We start from the raw sequence: 17765 nt of genomic DNA, 5'->3' as shown, positions 1-17765 counted from the left end.
AAAAATAACCATCCGAATCTAAAAAAAGAAGGAGTTTAAAATTGTGTGTGATTAGAGATTGGAATATGATTAAAGAAAAAATTTTTTTTTTTAGTGTTTTTTTTTTTTTTTTTTTTTTTTTTCTTTACTTCTAATTTTAAAAGACAAGAAAAGATCATGGAGCAAAAGTGAAAAGAGTGACAAAGTATTTTATTTTGTTTTTCTTATTTAAAGGGAATAGCAAACACAATGCAGTGTTTACTGTAAATTTCACATTGTTCAATAATCTTATTCAATCTCTTTCCCTGGGCTTCCTTCAGGTAAAGAAGTAAGGAAGGATTTTAAACTACTCTAAAAATAGGGGTTCGAAAATGAGAGAAGCCTTTTCAAAATAAAGAGTTGGTTGTGAAAGAAAGTAAAATACAATATCACTGCTCAAACTCGATTCAGATGAATATAGTGATAACAAGAAGATGGTTTTAAGTTAATGCATTACCAGTGGAGACGTTTTTGGGTAGCATTTTGTATAACAATTTTCAATTTTGGAAGTGCCTTATTTATATATTATGTACTTTATTTTTTGTAACAGAGCTGAAAGTCTGAGCAAAGATTGTATAACCATTTTACAGCAGAAAATTCAGGCTTAAAGCAATGGATCATTTACTCAGTATCAAAGAGGAAAAACATATCTAACTAGTGCTATAAAATTTTTATCCTAATGCACACTGAATTTTTTTCTATATTGTTTTATAGTCTTCCACTCATAAGATTACATGATTAAAGAATACTGCCTTTTACCTTTTCTATAGTAGACCATTTTTTAATCTCATATAAGATAGGATAAATGCAAAAATAAATCTAAGGCAAAATCATCACTAGATGTTAAAAGCTCCATTTTTATTTTCCAGAGAGCTGTTGAGTGTTTTCCAACTCTGACGTGTTTCTAGTTTCTAAAAATGTAACCAAATATATATTCAATGACTTATATGTACAATTAAATAGATTTCAAAAGGAAGTTGAATTCATCTTTACAAATCATTATCATATATCTTGATTTTTGACTCTATCAGTAAATAATTTACTGAAAGATGAAGTACAAAAAGCCTGACTTTTAATGACTAATTGATATACAGTTTTAACTTTAGAATATCAGTTGAGTGTGTATGTGTGTGTATGTATGCATATAAATAAACTTTTTGTAGTCAGCATTTTTTCATTTTCCTTTTAAGTCAATTTGTTTTTCAAATTGGAAGACTTTATTTTTGGTACTATCAGGAGTATCACTAGAACATACAATTCAGAACTTCTATTATAAAAGCATGATAGACATAGCTATATGAAATCATTTACCAATCAAATCAAAGTATTAATATTCAAATCTAATTAAAATTTTAAACATTCTACAGTCTTCTTTATTTTCTTTCTTTTATGTGGTAGCAGGGAGCCAAAATATGTACCCTGATTTGGGAGTGTCACACATTTTAAGAAACCAGTGTGTCTATATTTTCTTAAGGAAAAAAAATAAGTATAATACTGAAAGAGTGGTGTTAATTGAAAAGTTAATCCGTGTAACTAATCCCAGAAACTTTACCTGGCCGATGTATGGCTATGTCTAAAAGACTTCAAGCATTGTTTAATGCTTCTTTATGTGAGTTTTGGTGAATTGTTAGCTAAGATATCTGCTGACACTGAAAGTAAAGAAGTTGCCTTTTCTTGTGCCATATTTTCTTCAGTCATGGTAAGAATTTGTTGCTTAAAGTGTCAACATGTACCACACCCTGATTAGAAAACGTGTTTTTCAGTTGTAGTTGCATACTTGTGACTGCCAAAATATAAAATAATATATATTTTAAAGACAGATTTCTAAACATTTCTTATTTTTCACTGTCATATAAAACCATAAGAACAGATTTTAAAAATGATCTACAGCCCTGTCATCAATTGAATCAACTTGACAATTGTTTTTGTTTTAGTCTTATTCAAACTTAAATAGCTATAATTATAAACAGCTTGTTAGTAGTTTTCTAAATTTTGGATATTTTGAACAGTTTGCAAAAGATAGAAGAAAGAATCTTTAAAAAAATTCCAGTGAACTAGTAAAATTAACATTGTTTGGGGTTTATATGCAATTATTCTTGAAAAATAAAATAAATCTAGTTCGACCCTAGACTGGTTCCTTCATTTGATTTTTACATATCCTCTAATACAATGTGCCATGAAGAAATATAAAGCTTTTTCATTTCAAAATAAAAATATTATTTAGCATCACTGATCAGTAAAAGAAAAGCTGTAACTCTAGCCATACCTATAGTGGCAATAAAATAAGCAGTTAGAATACAAATGCGTATCATTTTATAGCAAAGTAAAATAAGGATTCTCAAGTGACCATACAGCTCAATGGTGAGCTGTATATCTCAACTAGCATTTCAGCAGGTCAATCAAACATTAATTAACTTTTTTTTTAAATCCTAACTGAGAAGCCCTTTTCTGTTGACAGACATCTCGGGAAATTCTATTTTCAATTTGACAGAATGCCAAGTATTCAAACAGATTGTTTATCTGAATTCAGTGCTCAGAGGCTTCTGTCTGAGACGCAGAATACAGTTTTTACGTCATAGTTAGTATGAGTATGTTGTCCCACTTTAAAAATGTGTATTGCCTAGGCAGTAAAGCATTGTCAATCAAAGTTAACCTAGAACATTAATTATTTTAGTATATGCTTTTTTCTAAATTTGTCCAGGCTTTCATTTCTTCCTCATGTGCCACCAAAGGCTAAGGCAGAGACTTAAGTATCATGTATAACATACCTACCCAAGCCTTTGGAATATCAAGCTATGCTATAAATCATTTAGCAATCAGAGTCTCCGTGAAATTGTCTTAGTTTCTTTCCTTTTTTGAATTATTCTTGTTCTGAATTCCTACAGGTTTAAAAAATATTTTCTAACTAATACACATCAAGAAATGATAGACAGGCATAAAATTTGGAGTTATATCTGTGCTGGAATCCTAGTTCTTCTACTGCCTGGCTAGATAACCTCAGGCCATTGTGACAGATACTATTAATCTCTACTGATCTGTGGTTCTCTTCTTCTTCTAGGCACTAGGAGAAGACTGTGATTCTTATCACCTTGAAGATAAGAATGAACTTGAACCTATCTTTGTCTAATGAAACATGAGTAGACATGATGTGTATTGCTTTTTGGTGGGAACATTTAAGAGCCAGTGTTTGATTTTTTAGAAGCCAACATGCTTAAAAAGCAATAGGCTTTGGAATCTCCCTTAGCCTGAATAACTGGATTGCCATAATGAGGACAACTGCCCTGTAGAATCACCAGAACCTGCAGCTTTTTTTAAATGAGCAAGATAATAAACATTTATTATTTTAAGACACTTGGATTTTAGGGTTGTAATCACAGCAGAGCCTTCTCTGACCTGAAAGATACTGTAAATTACTTAAACTTGGTAGTCTTCATTTTCTCATCAGTAAAATGAGGATGAAAATACTTAACCCTCAAAAGCCTATTGTGACTATTAATTTAAGGATTTATATTTCAAATAATTTTAAAATACTGTATGTTTTATAAAGTGGTCAAATGTAGCTACAATTCTATCATTTTTTATCATTTCATAGATAGATAGAATGATAGATGGATGGATGATAGACAAGTTTGACATGAAGGCTCTGTTATCATGCCTTTTAATATTCTGAGTATTAAAAATGTCCTCATCTTTCTGAACTCTATTTTGAATGATCTACCACTTAGGAGCTATCCCTGCCCTAGAATTTCTGAAATGTTCTTCAGCCTGATTGACACTTTCAGTATGTTTAAATAAATAAAATTTGGTTTAGCCCAGTGGAAGTGTTGATTGATCCATTCATTCAGTAACTAAACAAATGTAGTTGAAAAAAAATTATGTGCAAATTAGTTCCAGGTGCATTGTCAAGTTTACTTTTACCTTTGAACAAATTTTCTACTATGTTGCCTCAGTTTCCTCACATAAAAAATAAGGGCAGTAATAAGATTTACCTTCTGCGTATTTCCTGAGTAATTCATGGTAATTTATATTTTTATAGATAGTGCTAGTGAGGATAAAAGTGAATGGAAAAAACCTACTGCTATTATGAAAGAAAATTTACTGTAAGAAAGAAATTATTCGGAGGAAATGGATACATCTGATGGTGATGTTCCAATAAATCACAGTACTTTCAAAATAGAGTATGGCTGGAGACTGGGCAAAAATACCATGGTAAATCGAAGGAAAGAAAATTTAAGAATGATACCTGACCTGTCAGACCCATTTGTGTTTGTTTTGGATCCACATACTTTTTATTTAAATATATGTTCTTCAAGCTCTGGATTTACAAATAAAAAATTTGGTCAAAACAAATTTAATATACATGTAAATATTAAAATATAATATTTTGTTCCAGATCATAAACATAAGTTAGAAGCAGAGTGTAGCTGTATGCAGAGAGAGAAAAAAGAGAGAGGTAAAATGGATAATGTAAGACAAATGTCAAAAAAAATAGAACCATATAAGACAAAATGAGCAAGAACAGTGATTAGTTTGATTGATTTAAACCTCAATTGTATCACTATTTTCACAATAATAATAATATACTACTTCAAAATTCAGTCTTATACAAATATTATCTCCATACTCACAAATATTTTTTGCTGGGGAAGCTTTGTTTCAAATTGCAAGTTTATAAGTTTGCTAGAGTTGGCAGATCAAGCCTGGGCTTACCCAGGTTTGGCTCAAGCCTGTGGGTTTAGTACAATCTGCTTTAATATTAATCAGTTCAAATTCAAAGCTCCTCAAGACATTATTTTTGTGTGTGTGTGAGAAGATAGTGCCCGCTCCCACAGAGGTGAATGGTAACACATAATACCTCTTACTTAGACCATGGCTGAGAACTGACACATGTCACATACTTCAATATTCTATTGGTTGTCAAAGGAAAAATCATATAGTTAAGACCAACATCATTGAGTTGGGGTTATGTCCTTCTTTATGTAGGTTAGGGGTCAGTGTGAATATTTGCTGAGCAATAATATAATCTACCATATGAGGCAAAACTATTATTTAAATGTGCCACCCTATATACCTGAGCATACATTCAATTTGACTCAAAAGAAAAAGAAAACTGGACAAGGTTACAAAGTATAGGGACAGAATTCACTTCAGACTCACAGTAGATAACACAATGCCACAACTATTCATTCTTGGATATGTAATAAAGGGTCTGACTCCAGGATCCTGGCAGCTTTTAAGCAACACTCCTGCCTCTTTCCCTTTGTCCCACCTCTGGATATTCCATCCATTGGCACCAGCAGAAAATTAAAACGTTTACCCCAGTTCCTCTTCCTAACTACCATTAAAAACCAGAGGCCTTTTCTCACTCTCTGAAGCTATTTTTTAATCAACTTGGAAAGCCTGCCCTACTTGCCTTAGAAAGGCTCATTGTGACATTTTTGCACCGTCTTGGTGCATCTGTGACATTATCAATCATGATATCCAAGCCAAATTTTAGATGGGGATCCCGTCTATGTCTACTGTGATTATAGCTAGTGGATTTTTGAAGTACAATCCAAGAACTACTGGGGAATTTGTTAAAAATTCAGATCCTGGATCCCTACATCAAACTAAATGAATCTGAACTCTGGGCTATGAATAAGCTCCATCAATAATATTAACACAAAATAAAATTAGAAAAAATATTGGTGAACTACTGAATTAGGTAAATCCTGTCATCTGTTCTGTTTCAATCTTTTTTGTTTTATCACATAAAAGTTAGAAGAAAGCCTTTGTGAGAAGTCTTGCACTTTTCCTCAGTACAGGAATTGTAATGATGATTTCAAATGATGAACAACACTAGTTCTACTTACCTCTTTGTAGTAGCATTTATACAATTTTACTAAATAACTACTCATAAAATCTATATTTAAAATATGTTGCCTTCAATTGATTTTAACCTCCACGAAAGAAGAAATCATGTTTTTCTTGTTTACTACAGTGTTTCTGTGTCCATCATAGTGTCTGATATATGGTAGTTCACTTAATATATACTTAATAAAAGAAAAGAACAGAAATAAGGAAAGAATGTAAGGGCATGAGAAAGAGGAATAAAGATGGAAGAAAGAAAGCAAGGAAAGAGGAAAAGAAAGGAGGAAAGGAGAAAGGAAGAAAAGAGGAAGGAAGGAAGGAAAGAGAGAGAGAAGGAATAAAGTGAAAGAGATGGAGGAAAAGAAGGAGGGAGGGAGGGAGGGAGGGAGGAAGAAGATAAAGAAAGGAAGAAGAAAGAACAGAAAGCCAACATTAGACTGTTTGAGATTTTATCTATTTAACAAAAATAGGTATAAATACATTCAGTCTTTTTCAACAGAGGCTAATATTTTTGAATAATAGTTTTGATAAGCCTACACCACATTGATATTGTTGCTGTGCTTGTATCACCTTGACTTTCATTTTCAATACTCTTTCACTCACTCAGAATACAGTGTCCTTGCATTGTAAGGACGCTGATGATGAGTCATGCAAATGTTTTTCAAACTTCAGCATATAGATCACTTCCTAAGAACGACCAGCCTTGGCCATGTAATTTCAAGTAGCTATCGACGCATGCCATATATCATCTGTTTTAGTGCTCTGCATTGAAGTTACTGCTTTCCTAGAATTTCTGCATACTTGTTTATTTACACTCCCTCAATTTCTATTCTTTCCGCTGACCGTTAATATAAGTTTCATAAGAGAGAAGAGGCATTCATTGTCTTACTTATTTCTCTATTCCTAGCACCAAAAACAGTGCCTGGAGCTCTAAGTCAATATCAATATTGAGAAAATGGATGAATGAATTAGGCAAAATAGATCATTTGTGTTTTATTAATTCAGAGTAGATTCTTAAAACTAATACCAAGAAACATCAGTTTGACAGGACTTTATAAGGGCTAAATTATTTGAACAAGACAAGTGCTTTTGAGTTTCAAATAGGCTAAGAAACTGAAGGACTTCAAAATTTGAAGTTAATTGTAAAGTCCATGTTTTACATGAGAAGTAATGCATGATAAATGAAAAATAAATGATAACGAAGTTCAATGTGAAGAATACAAGATAAATGAAGTTTTTATAACCCATAATAAAATAAAATTTAACCAGTTGGAAAGAAAAGATAACCATCAAGTAGAACATGACCAGATGATAGATCATTAAGGCCCTAATGTGTGTAGCTGACCCTGGAGGGTCCAGGATCAGCATCAAGGACCACACAGCCTCCAAAAAAAAGAACATCTTAAGTAATCCATGTTAATATCTTGGTGGGAATTGAGTAGAATTAATCTCTACAGATCATTCACTTCTTGTTCAAAGGAACAATATATGTATATTAATGTATATGTGTATGTGTGTGTGTATACATATATATATGCACCAGGGCATGAATAGCAGCCAACATCACATGCAAACAAAAATCACCAAATGTATTTTCCTGTAGCAGTGACACATATCTCCTCCCCCAAATATTTAGTTTTCTCCAGAATTCTCATTTCAACCTCTTCTTTTCAATGACCAGGCAAATATATGTGCCCTAATCTTAATGTTGAAGATTAGACACTTTAGGGAAGGGCTTTCTATCATTAATTAGGATTTAATTAAACCACTGTAAGATCTTCACAAGAGCTTAGAAAACAGTGAAACATCACTTCTACCCCTCATGCATGTTTACAAATTAGAGAAATAACAGAAGTAGATTTGATCAATTATATTAAAGCATTTCATACTCTTACTGTTAAATGCTAGCATTTGAACACACATAAGTCCTAAGGACATTGTTTTTAGATTTCTTGGCAAAAACTGGCAGAGCAAAAGCATATAAACTAGCCAAGAGGTAGGAACTCACTTGAAATTTGGTACAATAAACATCACCAAAGGAAAGAATTTGTGACTTGTGGAATCAGTGAAAGAATGGGGAAAGAAAAAGTAGCATAAGATAAAAAAGGCAACAGCAAACAAAAACACAGGAGAATGCAGAACAGAACAAACAGGTTTAATGTTTACTGATGCAAAAAAAATAAGCACATCATAAAGTTTATTTTGCTAAGAGCAGGGCCATCTGTGTCAAAGATTGTTATAGTTAATATTTTCAGTGTTTAAATATTAGGTACTTGAGTTACTTTGAAATCAACCTGTGTAGCAATAAGGGACTTTTTCTTGAGAACTTACTTATGTCATTAATTATACTACTATCTAATATGATGTTTTTTATATGCGATAATATGGCTAAATTCAAAAAGGGAGTAAAATTATGCAAATTTACTCAAATAAATATTGGTAAGCAACTGAATATTATACCTCTGCCTTAAACTTGAAAATATGTTGATGGGTCTATCATAACTGTTTGAATCAATAAATATCTAGATCATACACAAAACTGTGCTATACTTCAGACATTTTGGTGATACTTGGCCAGCAAAATAGGATTAAATCTCAATAACAAGGATGAGCCATCTTTTTAGAAACTTCAGCATTTTTTTCAAATATTAATTTTATGAATGGAATTAAAGCTACAATTCAATGTACTCCATTTATTCTAATATAAATCTCAAACTGTATTATTTGAAAGCATCTCAGCTATATCATCATAAGATTTCCAGGTATATGAAGGTCATAATTAAATATTTTAAGGAATGATCCATCTTATCACTTAGAATTGTTGATAACCATCTCCCTGATTTAACCGCGACACAGAAAACTCCAATGCCAAAAAATAAGAAAACGTTGATAAACCTTTGCTTGAACTACTGAGCAAATCTCATTAGGCAATTCCCAAATTCCTCTCTAACTCACAGGGTTAGAAAACTTAACTCTATTCATAGAGATTTCCAATTCCAGCACAGATTAAGTAATTCTTGGCACATGATGGTTTTTCCTTGGCAACACACTGAAAAAATTCAAGCCTAAAGCTCAGGTTCAATTTTTCTCAGTTGCCTCTGTGTCTCTTCAGTAATCTCAGCAGCAAAAGGCTGGCACATATCTCTATCCTATTCAATTCTCATTTCTATTACCACAGTTTCATATTTAACTTTTTAGTTTCATATTTAACTTTTTAAATTTCCTTTTTTTTAACCTTATTTCAATAACAAGACTTAGAACATATTAACAACAAAAGCAACTTTCAAATATGGAAAAGAAATGATCACATTTCTCAAAAGACACTCAAATTATTTTGCATATATTGAAATTTTGCATAAGAAAATTCATGATTAAAAGATGATTTATGCATTCAAGAAGAAGTTATAGATCAGTGCAGAATTAGAGGTTTATAATAAAAGCTCTGAAATTAGAAAGTAGCATTCCAAACCAATTCAGTATATTATAAATAAATATACCCTTGACACTTGAGCATGGGTTTGAACTGCACAGGTCTGCTAATACATGGATTTCCTTCTGCTTCTGCCACCCCAGACACAGAAAAAACAACCTCTACTATTTCTCCTCCTCTCCAGCTACTCAACATGAAGGTAATGAGGATAAAGGCCTTTATAATGATCCACTTCCACTTAATGAACACGAAATATATTTTCTCTTCCTTATGGCTTTCTTAATAACATTTACTTTGCTCTAGCTTACTTTATTGTAAGAACACCATATATAATACATGTAACATATAACACAAAAAATGTGTTAATTGATGTTATTGGTAAGGTTCCCAGTTAATGATTGGCTATTAATTTAAGTTTTTTTGAGAGTCAAAATTTATGAAGGGACTTTTAACTGGACAGGGGAGTCAGTGCCCTGAACAGCCTCATTGTTCAATAGTAAACTGTATAATTTGGTATGTTTTTACAGTGGTTGGTACAAGTTTTTCCTTTCCATATTTAGCGCTTCCTTCAGGAGCTCTTATAAGGCAAGCCTGATGTTGACAAAATCTCTCAGCATTTGCATGTCTGTAAAGGATTTTATTTCTCCTTTATATATGAAGCTTAATTTGGCTGGATATGAAATTCTGGGTTGAAAATTCTTATCTTTAAGAATCTTGAATATTGGTGCCCACTTTCTTCTGGCTCATTAACAAGGATATTCAGGACTTGAAATCAGCTCTGGACCAAGCAGATATAACAGATATCTACAGAACTCTCCACCCCAAATCAACAGAATATGTATTCTTCTCAGCACCACATCACAATTATTCTAAAATTAGCCACATAATTGGAAGTAAAATGCTCCTCAACAATACCTAATGTAGATGACCAGGTGATGGATGCAGCAAATCACCATGGCACATGTATACATTTGTAACAAACCTGCATGTTCTGCACATGTACCCCAGAACTTAAAGTATAAAATAATAATAATAATAATAATTAACATTACTTAGCAAATGCCAAAAACCAGAAATCCTAACAAACAATTCTCATTTGATAGCACTGTGGTCTGAGAGACTCCGTACTAAGAAATTCATTCAAAACCACACAACTACATGGAAACTGGACAACCTGCTCCTGATTGACCACTGGGTAAATAATGAAATTAATGCAGAAATTAATAAGTTTTTGAAACCTGTGAGAACAAAGGCACAACATAACAGAATCTGGGACACACCTAAAGCAGTGTTTATAGGGAAATTTACAGCCCTAAATGCCCACAGGAGAAAGCAAAAAAGATTTAAAATTAACACTCTAACATCACAATTAAAAGAACTAGGGAAGCAAGACCAAATTCAAAAGCTAGCAGAAGACAAGAAATAACTAAGGTCAGAGCAGACTGAAGGAGATAGAGATATAAAAAACCTTTCAAAAAAATCAATGAATCCAGCAGCTAGTATTTTGGAAACATAAACAAAATAGGTATACTGCTAGCCAGACTAATAAAGAAGAAAAGAGACAAGAGTCAAATAGACACAATAAAAATGATAAAGGGGATATCACCATTGATCCCATAGAAATACAAACTACCATCAGAGAATAGTTCTAAACATCTCTATACAAATAAACTAGAAAGTCTAGAAGAAATAGATAAATCTCTAGACTCATAGACCTTCCTAGGATTAACCAGAAAGAAGTCAAATCCCTGAATAGACTAATAACCAGTTCTGAAATAGAGGTGGTAATTAATTGAGTCTGCCAACCAAAAAAGCCCTAGGACCAGACGGATTCACAGCTGAATTCTACCAGAGGTACAGAGAGGAGCTGATACCATTGCTTCTGAAATGATTCCAAACAATAGAAAAAGAAGGACTCCTCCCTAACTCATTTTATGGGGCCAGCATCATCCTGACACAAAAACCTGGCTGAGACACAACAAAAAAAGAAAATTTCAGGCCAATATCCTTGATGAACATCGATGCAAAAGTCCTCAGTAAGATACTGGCAAAATAAATCCAGCAGGACATCAAAAAGCTTATCCAGCATGATCAAGTCAGTTTCATCCCTGGGATGCAAGGCTGGTTCAATATGCATAAATTAATAAATGTAATCCATCACATAAACAGAAGCAATGATAAAAACCACATGATTATCCAAATAGATGCAGAAAACGTCTTCAATCAAATTCAACATCACTTTATGCTAAAAACTCTCAATAAACTATATATTAATGGAACACAACTCAAAATAATAAGAGATATTTATGATAAACTGACAGCCAATATTTTACTGAATGGGCAAAGCTGGAAGCACTCACTTTGAAAACTGGCAAAAGACAAAGAGGCCCTCTCTCATCACCCCTATTCAACATAGTATTGGAAGTCCTGGCTGGGGCAATATCAGGCAAGAGAAAGAAATAAAGTATATTCAAATAGGAACAGAGGAAGTCAAATTGTCTCTGTTTGCAGATGACATGACTGCATACTCAGAAAACCCATTATCTCAGCCCAAAATCTCCTTAAGCTAATAAACAAATTCAGCAAAATCTCTGGATACAAAATCAATGTGCAAAAACCACAAGCATTTCTATACACCAATAATAGACAAACAGAGAGCCAAATCATGAGTGATCTCTGATTCACAATTGCTACAAACAGAATAAAATACCAGGAGTCCAACTTACAAGAGATGTGAAGGACCCCTTCAAGGAGAACTACAAACATTGCTCAAGGAAATAAGAGAGGACACAAACAAATGGAAAAACATTCCACACTTAAGGATAGGAAGAATTGATATCATGAAAATGGCCATACTGCCCAAAATAATTTATAGATTCAACACTATTCCCATCAAGCTACCATTGACTTTCTTCACAGAATTGGATAAAACTACATTAAGTTTCATATGGAACCAAAAAAGAGCTCAGGCAGCCAAGACAATCTAGGCAAAAATAACGAAGTTGGAGGAATCACACTACCTTACTTCAAATTATAATACAATGCTCCAGTAACCAAAGCAGAATTGCACTCATACCAAAACAAATATACAGACAAATGGAACAGAATAAAGGCATCAGAAATAGTGCTACACATCTACCACCAATTGATCTTTGTCAAACCTGACAAAAACAAGCAATGGGGTTAGGATTCCCTATTTAATAAATGGTTTGGGAAAACTGGCTAACCACATGAAGAAAACTGAAACTTGACCCGTTCTTTGTACTTTATACAAAAATTAACTCAATATAGATTAAACCCTTAAACATAAGTCCTAAAACCATGAAAACCCTAGAAGAAAACCTAGGCAATATAATTCAGCATATAGACATGGGCAAAGACTTCATGAATGAAACACTAAAAGCAATTGCAACAAAAGCCAAAATTGACAAATCAGGTCTAATTAAACTAAAGAGCTTCTACACTGCAAAAGAAACTATCATCAGAGTAAACAGGCAACCTACAGAATGAGAGAAAACATTTGCTATCTATCCATTTGACAAGGGCTAATATCCAGAATCTACAAAGAACTTAAAAAAATTTACCAGAAAAACAAACAAACAACGCCGTCAAAAAGCAGGCCAAGGATATGAACAGACACTTCTCAAAAGAAGACATTTATGCAGCCAACAAACATAAGAAAAAAAGCTCATCATCACTGGTCATTACAGAAATGCAAATCAAAACCACATTGAGATACCATGTCATGCCAGTTAGAATGGCAATTATTAAAAATAGCCAGGAAACAACTAATGCTGGAGAGGATGTGGAGAAATAGGAATGATTTTACACTGTTGGTGGGAGTGTAAATAAGTTCAACCATTTTGGAAAACAGTGTGCAATTCCTCAAGGATCTAGAACCAGAAATAACATTTGACCTAGCAATCCCATTACTGGGTATATACCCAAAGGATTATAAATCATTCTACTATAAAGACACATGCACACATATGTTTACTGCAGCACAGTTCACCATAGCAAAGACTTGGAACCAACCCAAATGCCTACCAATGATAGACCAGATAAAGAAAATGTGGCACATATACACCATGGAAAACTATGCAGCCATAAAAAACCATAGGTTCATGTCCTTTGCAGGGAAAGGGATTAAAATGTAAACCATCATTCTCAGAAAACTAACGCAGGAACAGAAAACCAAACACCACATGTTCTCACTCATAAGTGGGAGTTGAACAATGAGAACACATGGACACAGGAAGGGGAACATCACACGCCAGGGCCTGTCAGGGGGTGCAAGGTAGGGGAGATATTGCATTAGGAGAAATACCTAATATAGATGACGGGCTGATGGGTGCAGCAAACCACCATGGCACATGTATACCTGTGTAACAAACCTGCATGTTCTGCACATGCATCCCAGAACTTAAAGTATAATAATTTTTTTAAAATAGTAAACTGTGTATGATAAGGAAGAAGATTTTCAGAACTTGGAAAAAAGGAAAGTAAAACTTGGCCAGATAATCTAATATTCTCTCCACGATAGTAAGTGTTTATGCAAGTTACTTAAATATAAACATTTTATGATTCACTTAAAAATCTTAAGAAAGTCTTTATGTTACCAAATGTATTTATAGTAAACTATGTAGAAAAAACATTTCATTGATATTATTGTTTCAGTCATTTCTAACTATTTTTATTTAGTTTACATAAAGTTCTAAATTAAAATATAGAATTCTCCTCCACTGTCTTTCATAATTACAGATATTTTTATTATCTGGATGGATCTTGCCTGGTTAAATGCAATCACGTGCACAGCACCTAGGAAAAGCAAACTAGGTAAGCTGAACAATGGTGATTTAACTAAATCCATATAAATCTATATAAATGTACTAACTTCCAAAAGTATATGCTGTATTATAAGTGGACTGTTTAAAAGCTCGACTAACCTCTTGGCATTTGTGCGCTCTTAGCAGATGGTGAGCTATGTTAAAAAAGGAGTGAAGTGAATTTAATTATTGTGTGTTTCTGTGTATCACTACTTAAAATAGTAGCTCGTATGTAATGTGCTTCATATATTTTTGTTGAAGAATTAAAATATATATTGTAATTCCTCAACTGCCAAGTAGCTTTTACATTGGTAGAGCTCAAACCAAACAAGACAAATTTTAATGCTTATTTAAAATAAGACACTTCTTGGTTTTTAATTTGATTTGCTAGTACCTAAATTGATTGCCATTTAAATGGAGAAACAATACTTTCAAATATCAGTCTCTAGAGAAACAGATTTATAGAATTCTAACCAGGTGGAACTCTAAATTAAGGAGTTGAAATACTTCCATGATAGAAATATAATTCAAAACTAGTATTAACTTTTGTGTGTAACATATATTAGTGAGCTCTAAGCAATAAGTATGTCAAAAATAAATAAAGTCTAGCATCCACTGAGAGTAAAGTTATAAAAATCAACTTCATAAAAAGGGAAAAGTGTATTACATTTCTGGATATATATAAAATAATTGTTATAAAATATTATATATTTTATATTATAAAATATGGAAAACAAATAGAAAATTTATATGCAATATTTATGTCTTATCACAAATAAATAGCTCTTCTGTGTTTGAATACTCACTCATCTTGTATATTGTGTGAATCATCTCAGCATCTGCATGGCAAAAAGTATTGCGTGTTCAAATCCAAAAAGCTAATGATTGGAAAAAGACTTTAGGAGCCACTATTTGAAAGTTCAATAATGTTTTGATAGCCTTAACAGCTGATTCAGAATGCAACAGACGCTATGGAGTTGATTCAGGGTTAGAAATGTGTAACAGACATAGTGATTAGAGTAACTGCCAGGTCATTCCTGATCTGAACTCTATGTAGATATTCTGAACTCTATATAGACATATTCTGAATTAAAAGTTTGTTCAGAATAATACTTAAAGTTGTTTTTGTTATATGAAATCCATTATTAGATACCTAGCAATTTTGAATTCTATATTTGCAGAAAAGTATTCTAAATGCAAATAAAGTTTTTTTAAATAATAACCTCTTACAATTCAGTAATAAGCCCAAAATAATCCAACAAAAATGGATACACTATTTTAATAGTCACCTCGTAAAACATGACATACAAATGACAAGTAAGCACATGAAAAGATGTTTAATATCATCAGTTTGCAGGAAAATATAAAATAAAGCTATAATGCAATGTTTTTAGAAATGTATTAGAAGAACCATTAGGAAAAAGACTAATAACACATTAGACAAGGATGTAAAACAACTGGATTCTCATAAATTTCTTCTATAAATTTAAAATAACCATTTTGAAAAAATACTGCAGCAGTTTTTAAATAAAATTTAACACTTACAATCCAGAAATACGAGTTTTCAGTACTCAAGACAAATGAAAACATGCTCACATAAAGACGTATATACAAGTGTTGATAACACCTTTACTCTCAATAGCCCAAATTTGAAGTAACTAAAATTTCCAACAAGAGATATATATTTTTAAAAAACATGTGATATAATCATACAGTGAAATACTATTCACTAGTGAAAAAGAATGAACTACTCTGTGCTGAGAGAAAGTAGCTAGTTACAAGACATAACATATGAGTCTTGTAGAAAAGATGGAATTAATCTCTTCATGGTGATAGAACAGATTTCTTTAGGCTGGATGGCTGATTTATGGGGAAAGGAATTTCTTGGGGTATTGGGAAATGTTCTACACTTTAATTGTACTGGTGATTCAACTGGTATATACATTTGTCAAAACTCAACAAAATGTACACTTAAAGTAGAAAAATTTTATTTTATATAAATTATTTCTCAGGAAAGTTTTTAAAATATTATGTCTCTTTTTGTGAAATGACAAGTGTTGCTATAACAATATAATCTGCCAAATAACATTGCTGAATGTATATATTAAGGTAAAAATGACAATTTAATATAAACATATTAATGCTAAGAACATTCTTGAAACCTTACCGTGAGAAGTAAAGTAACAATATTTTGGAGTGCATACAATACTAATGACGTTAAATAAATGCATGTGGACATTTAACTTTGACCAGATAAGAAAACTAAGGAACAAAAATTTATAACTGAAAAATAAGAATTTTACTTACTTCCTCATATTTGCAGAGATATTTAGTGTTGCACTAGGATAAAAATCCAGGTCACTCTGAATTCAAAGCCCAATATCTTAATCATAATTTACATGTCCAGCTTTGGAGAACTTACTTTGCTCTGAAATCAAAGTATCAGCCATCTCTGTGCAGACGTTCATAAGTTGATACCCTGAACATCCTTAAATTCCTGATAATTTAGGTGGAAAAATCCAAAGAAAACGTGTCTCCTATAAGCTTTAGAGTAGCAAAAATGTTCACCAATTTTCTCCTTGGAGAGCTATCATATTTATTTCCAGTGAATCCAAAACTCTCAAAATCTTGTAATAGTCTGTTCACCCCCCAAATTTCTAACTTATAATGTATTTTAGGAGAATGAATCAAAAACTGGATTTTATGTATTTTGTTTCTCTTTCGTACAGCTAAAAGAGAACTTAAGAATTTTTTGAAAGAAACATTTTTTTTAATTAAGGCAAAAAGAGAATGATTTTTTCCAAAAAACAAAGCTATTTTATAATATATAAAATGGAAGCATATAACTGACAGAAACACAAATACCACATTTCTCACTAGAGAATTCTCAATGAGCACCGTTATACTTTATTTTTTTTTCCTTTTATTCATCTCTTTCCATTTTCGTTTCTCAAAGTTTGGAAAGCTCCAGTCACTGGATTCTTTCTTTCTTTCTTTCTTTCTTTCTTTCTTTTTAATGAAATTCAGCTTTCAGTTGGTAAGGCACTTAAGTGTCCAGGCACAAGTCCAGAACTGAGAAAAGTTAAAGGTTATTTCCTAAGTCCTAACCTGGGTAGGACATTCAATGACAGTTTAAACTTCCTTGAATAAATTTTAAAGCACCTTGGAAAACAGCCCCAAGAGTGGCCTTATATTGTGGAGGCCTTTACTACTTGTTCAGCCAACATATGAATTAAAAAATAATAGAAACTGAGCTAATTTTTAAAAAATTCCTATCTAGACTATTGTAGCTACGTCTTTTGATACGACTCCAAGCTTTCAAGCAGAACATAAAATCTTCACCAATTACAGCTAGTGCTCGACTTACGACCACGATTGGTTCCGATAGACCTGTCCTAACACGATTTAGTCGTAAGTTGAGTAGGCTATATGTACAGTACTGTGAAATGATGTTATAAAAATCTTTAAGTCATATTTTATCATAATTTCTTTCATTATTGTTATATATAATAATTTTCTTTGTTCATTTTATGTCATTTGTATCATCTCTACACCATTTTGTTTCTTATTTTTACATTCATCAGGTTTAAGTAAAACACTGCATTACCAGTACAACTGGTTTAATATTTGCAAAACATACA

General features: G+C 32.3%; 1 long non-coding RNA gene across 1 annotated transcript in view; it reads right to left on the bottom strand.

Annotated features, from left to right (window-relative positions):
* LOC116546069 overlaps positions 1-10913 on the bottom strand; it is a 17291-nt gene extending 6378 nt beyond the window's left edge. The window contains exons 1-2 of the long non-coding RNA XR_004266580.1: positions 10427-10913; positions 7268-7269 (exon numbers count right to left, since the gene is read on the bottom strand). This is a non-coding gene — a long non-coding RNA (uncharacterized LOC116546069). The remainder of the gene's footprint in view (positions 1-7267; positions 7270-10426) is intronic.
* Between the last annotated feature and the right edge of the window lie 6852 nt (positions 10914-17765).

This window comes from Sapajus apella, unplaced genomic scaffold, assembly GCF_009761245.1.
Source record: "Sapajus apella isolate SASKATOON/1434 unplaced genomic scaffold, GSC_monkey_1.0 scaffold5, whole genome shotgun sequence".
In the NCBI taxonomy this organism is placed as follows: Eukaryota; Metazoa; Chordata; class Mammalia; order Primates; family Cebidae; genus Sapajus; species Sapajus apella.
Note: the sequence above shows the minus strand (reverse complement) of the source record. Positions and strands in the feature narration are given on the sequence as shown.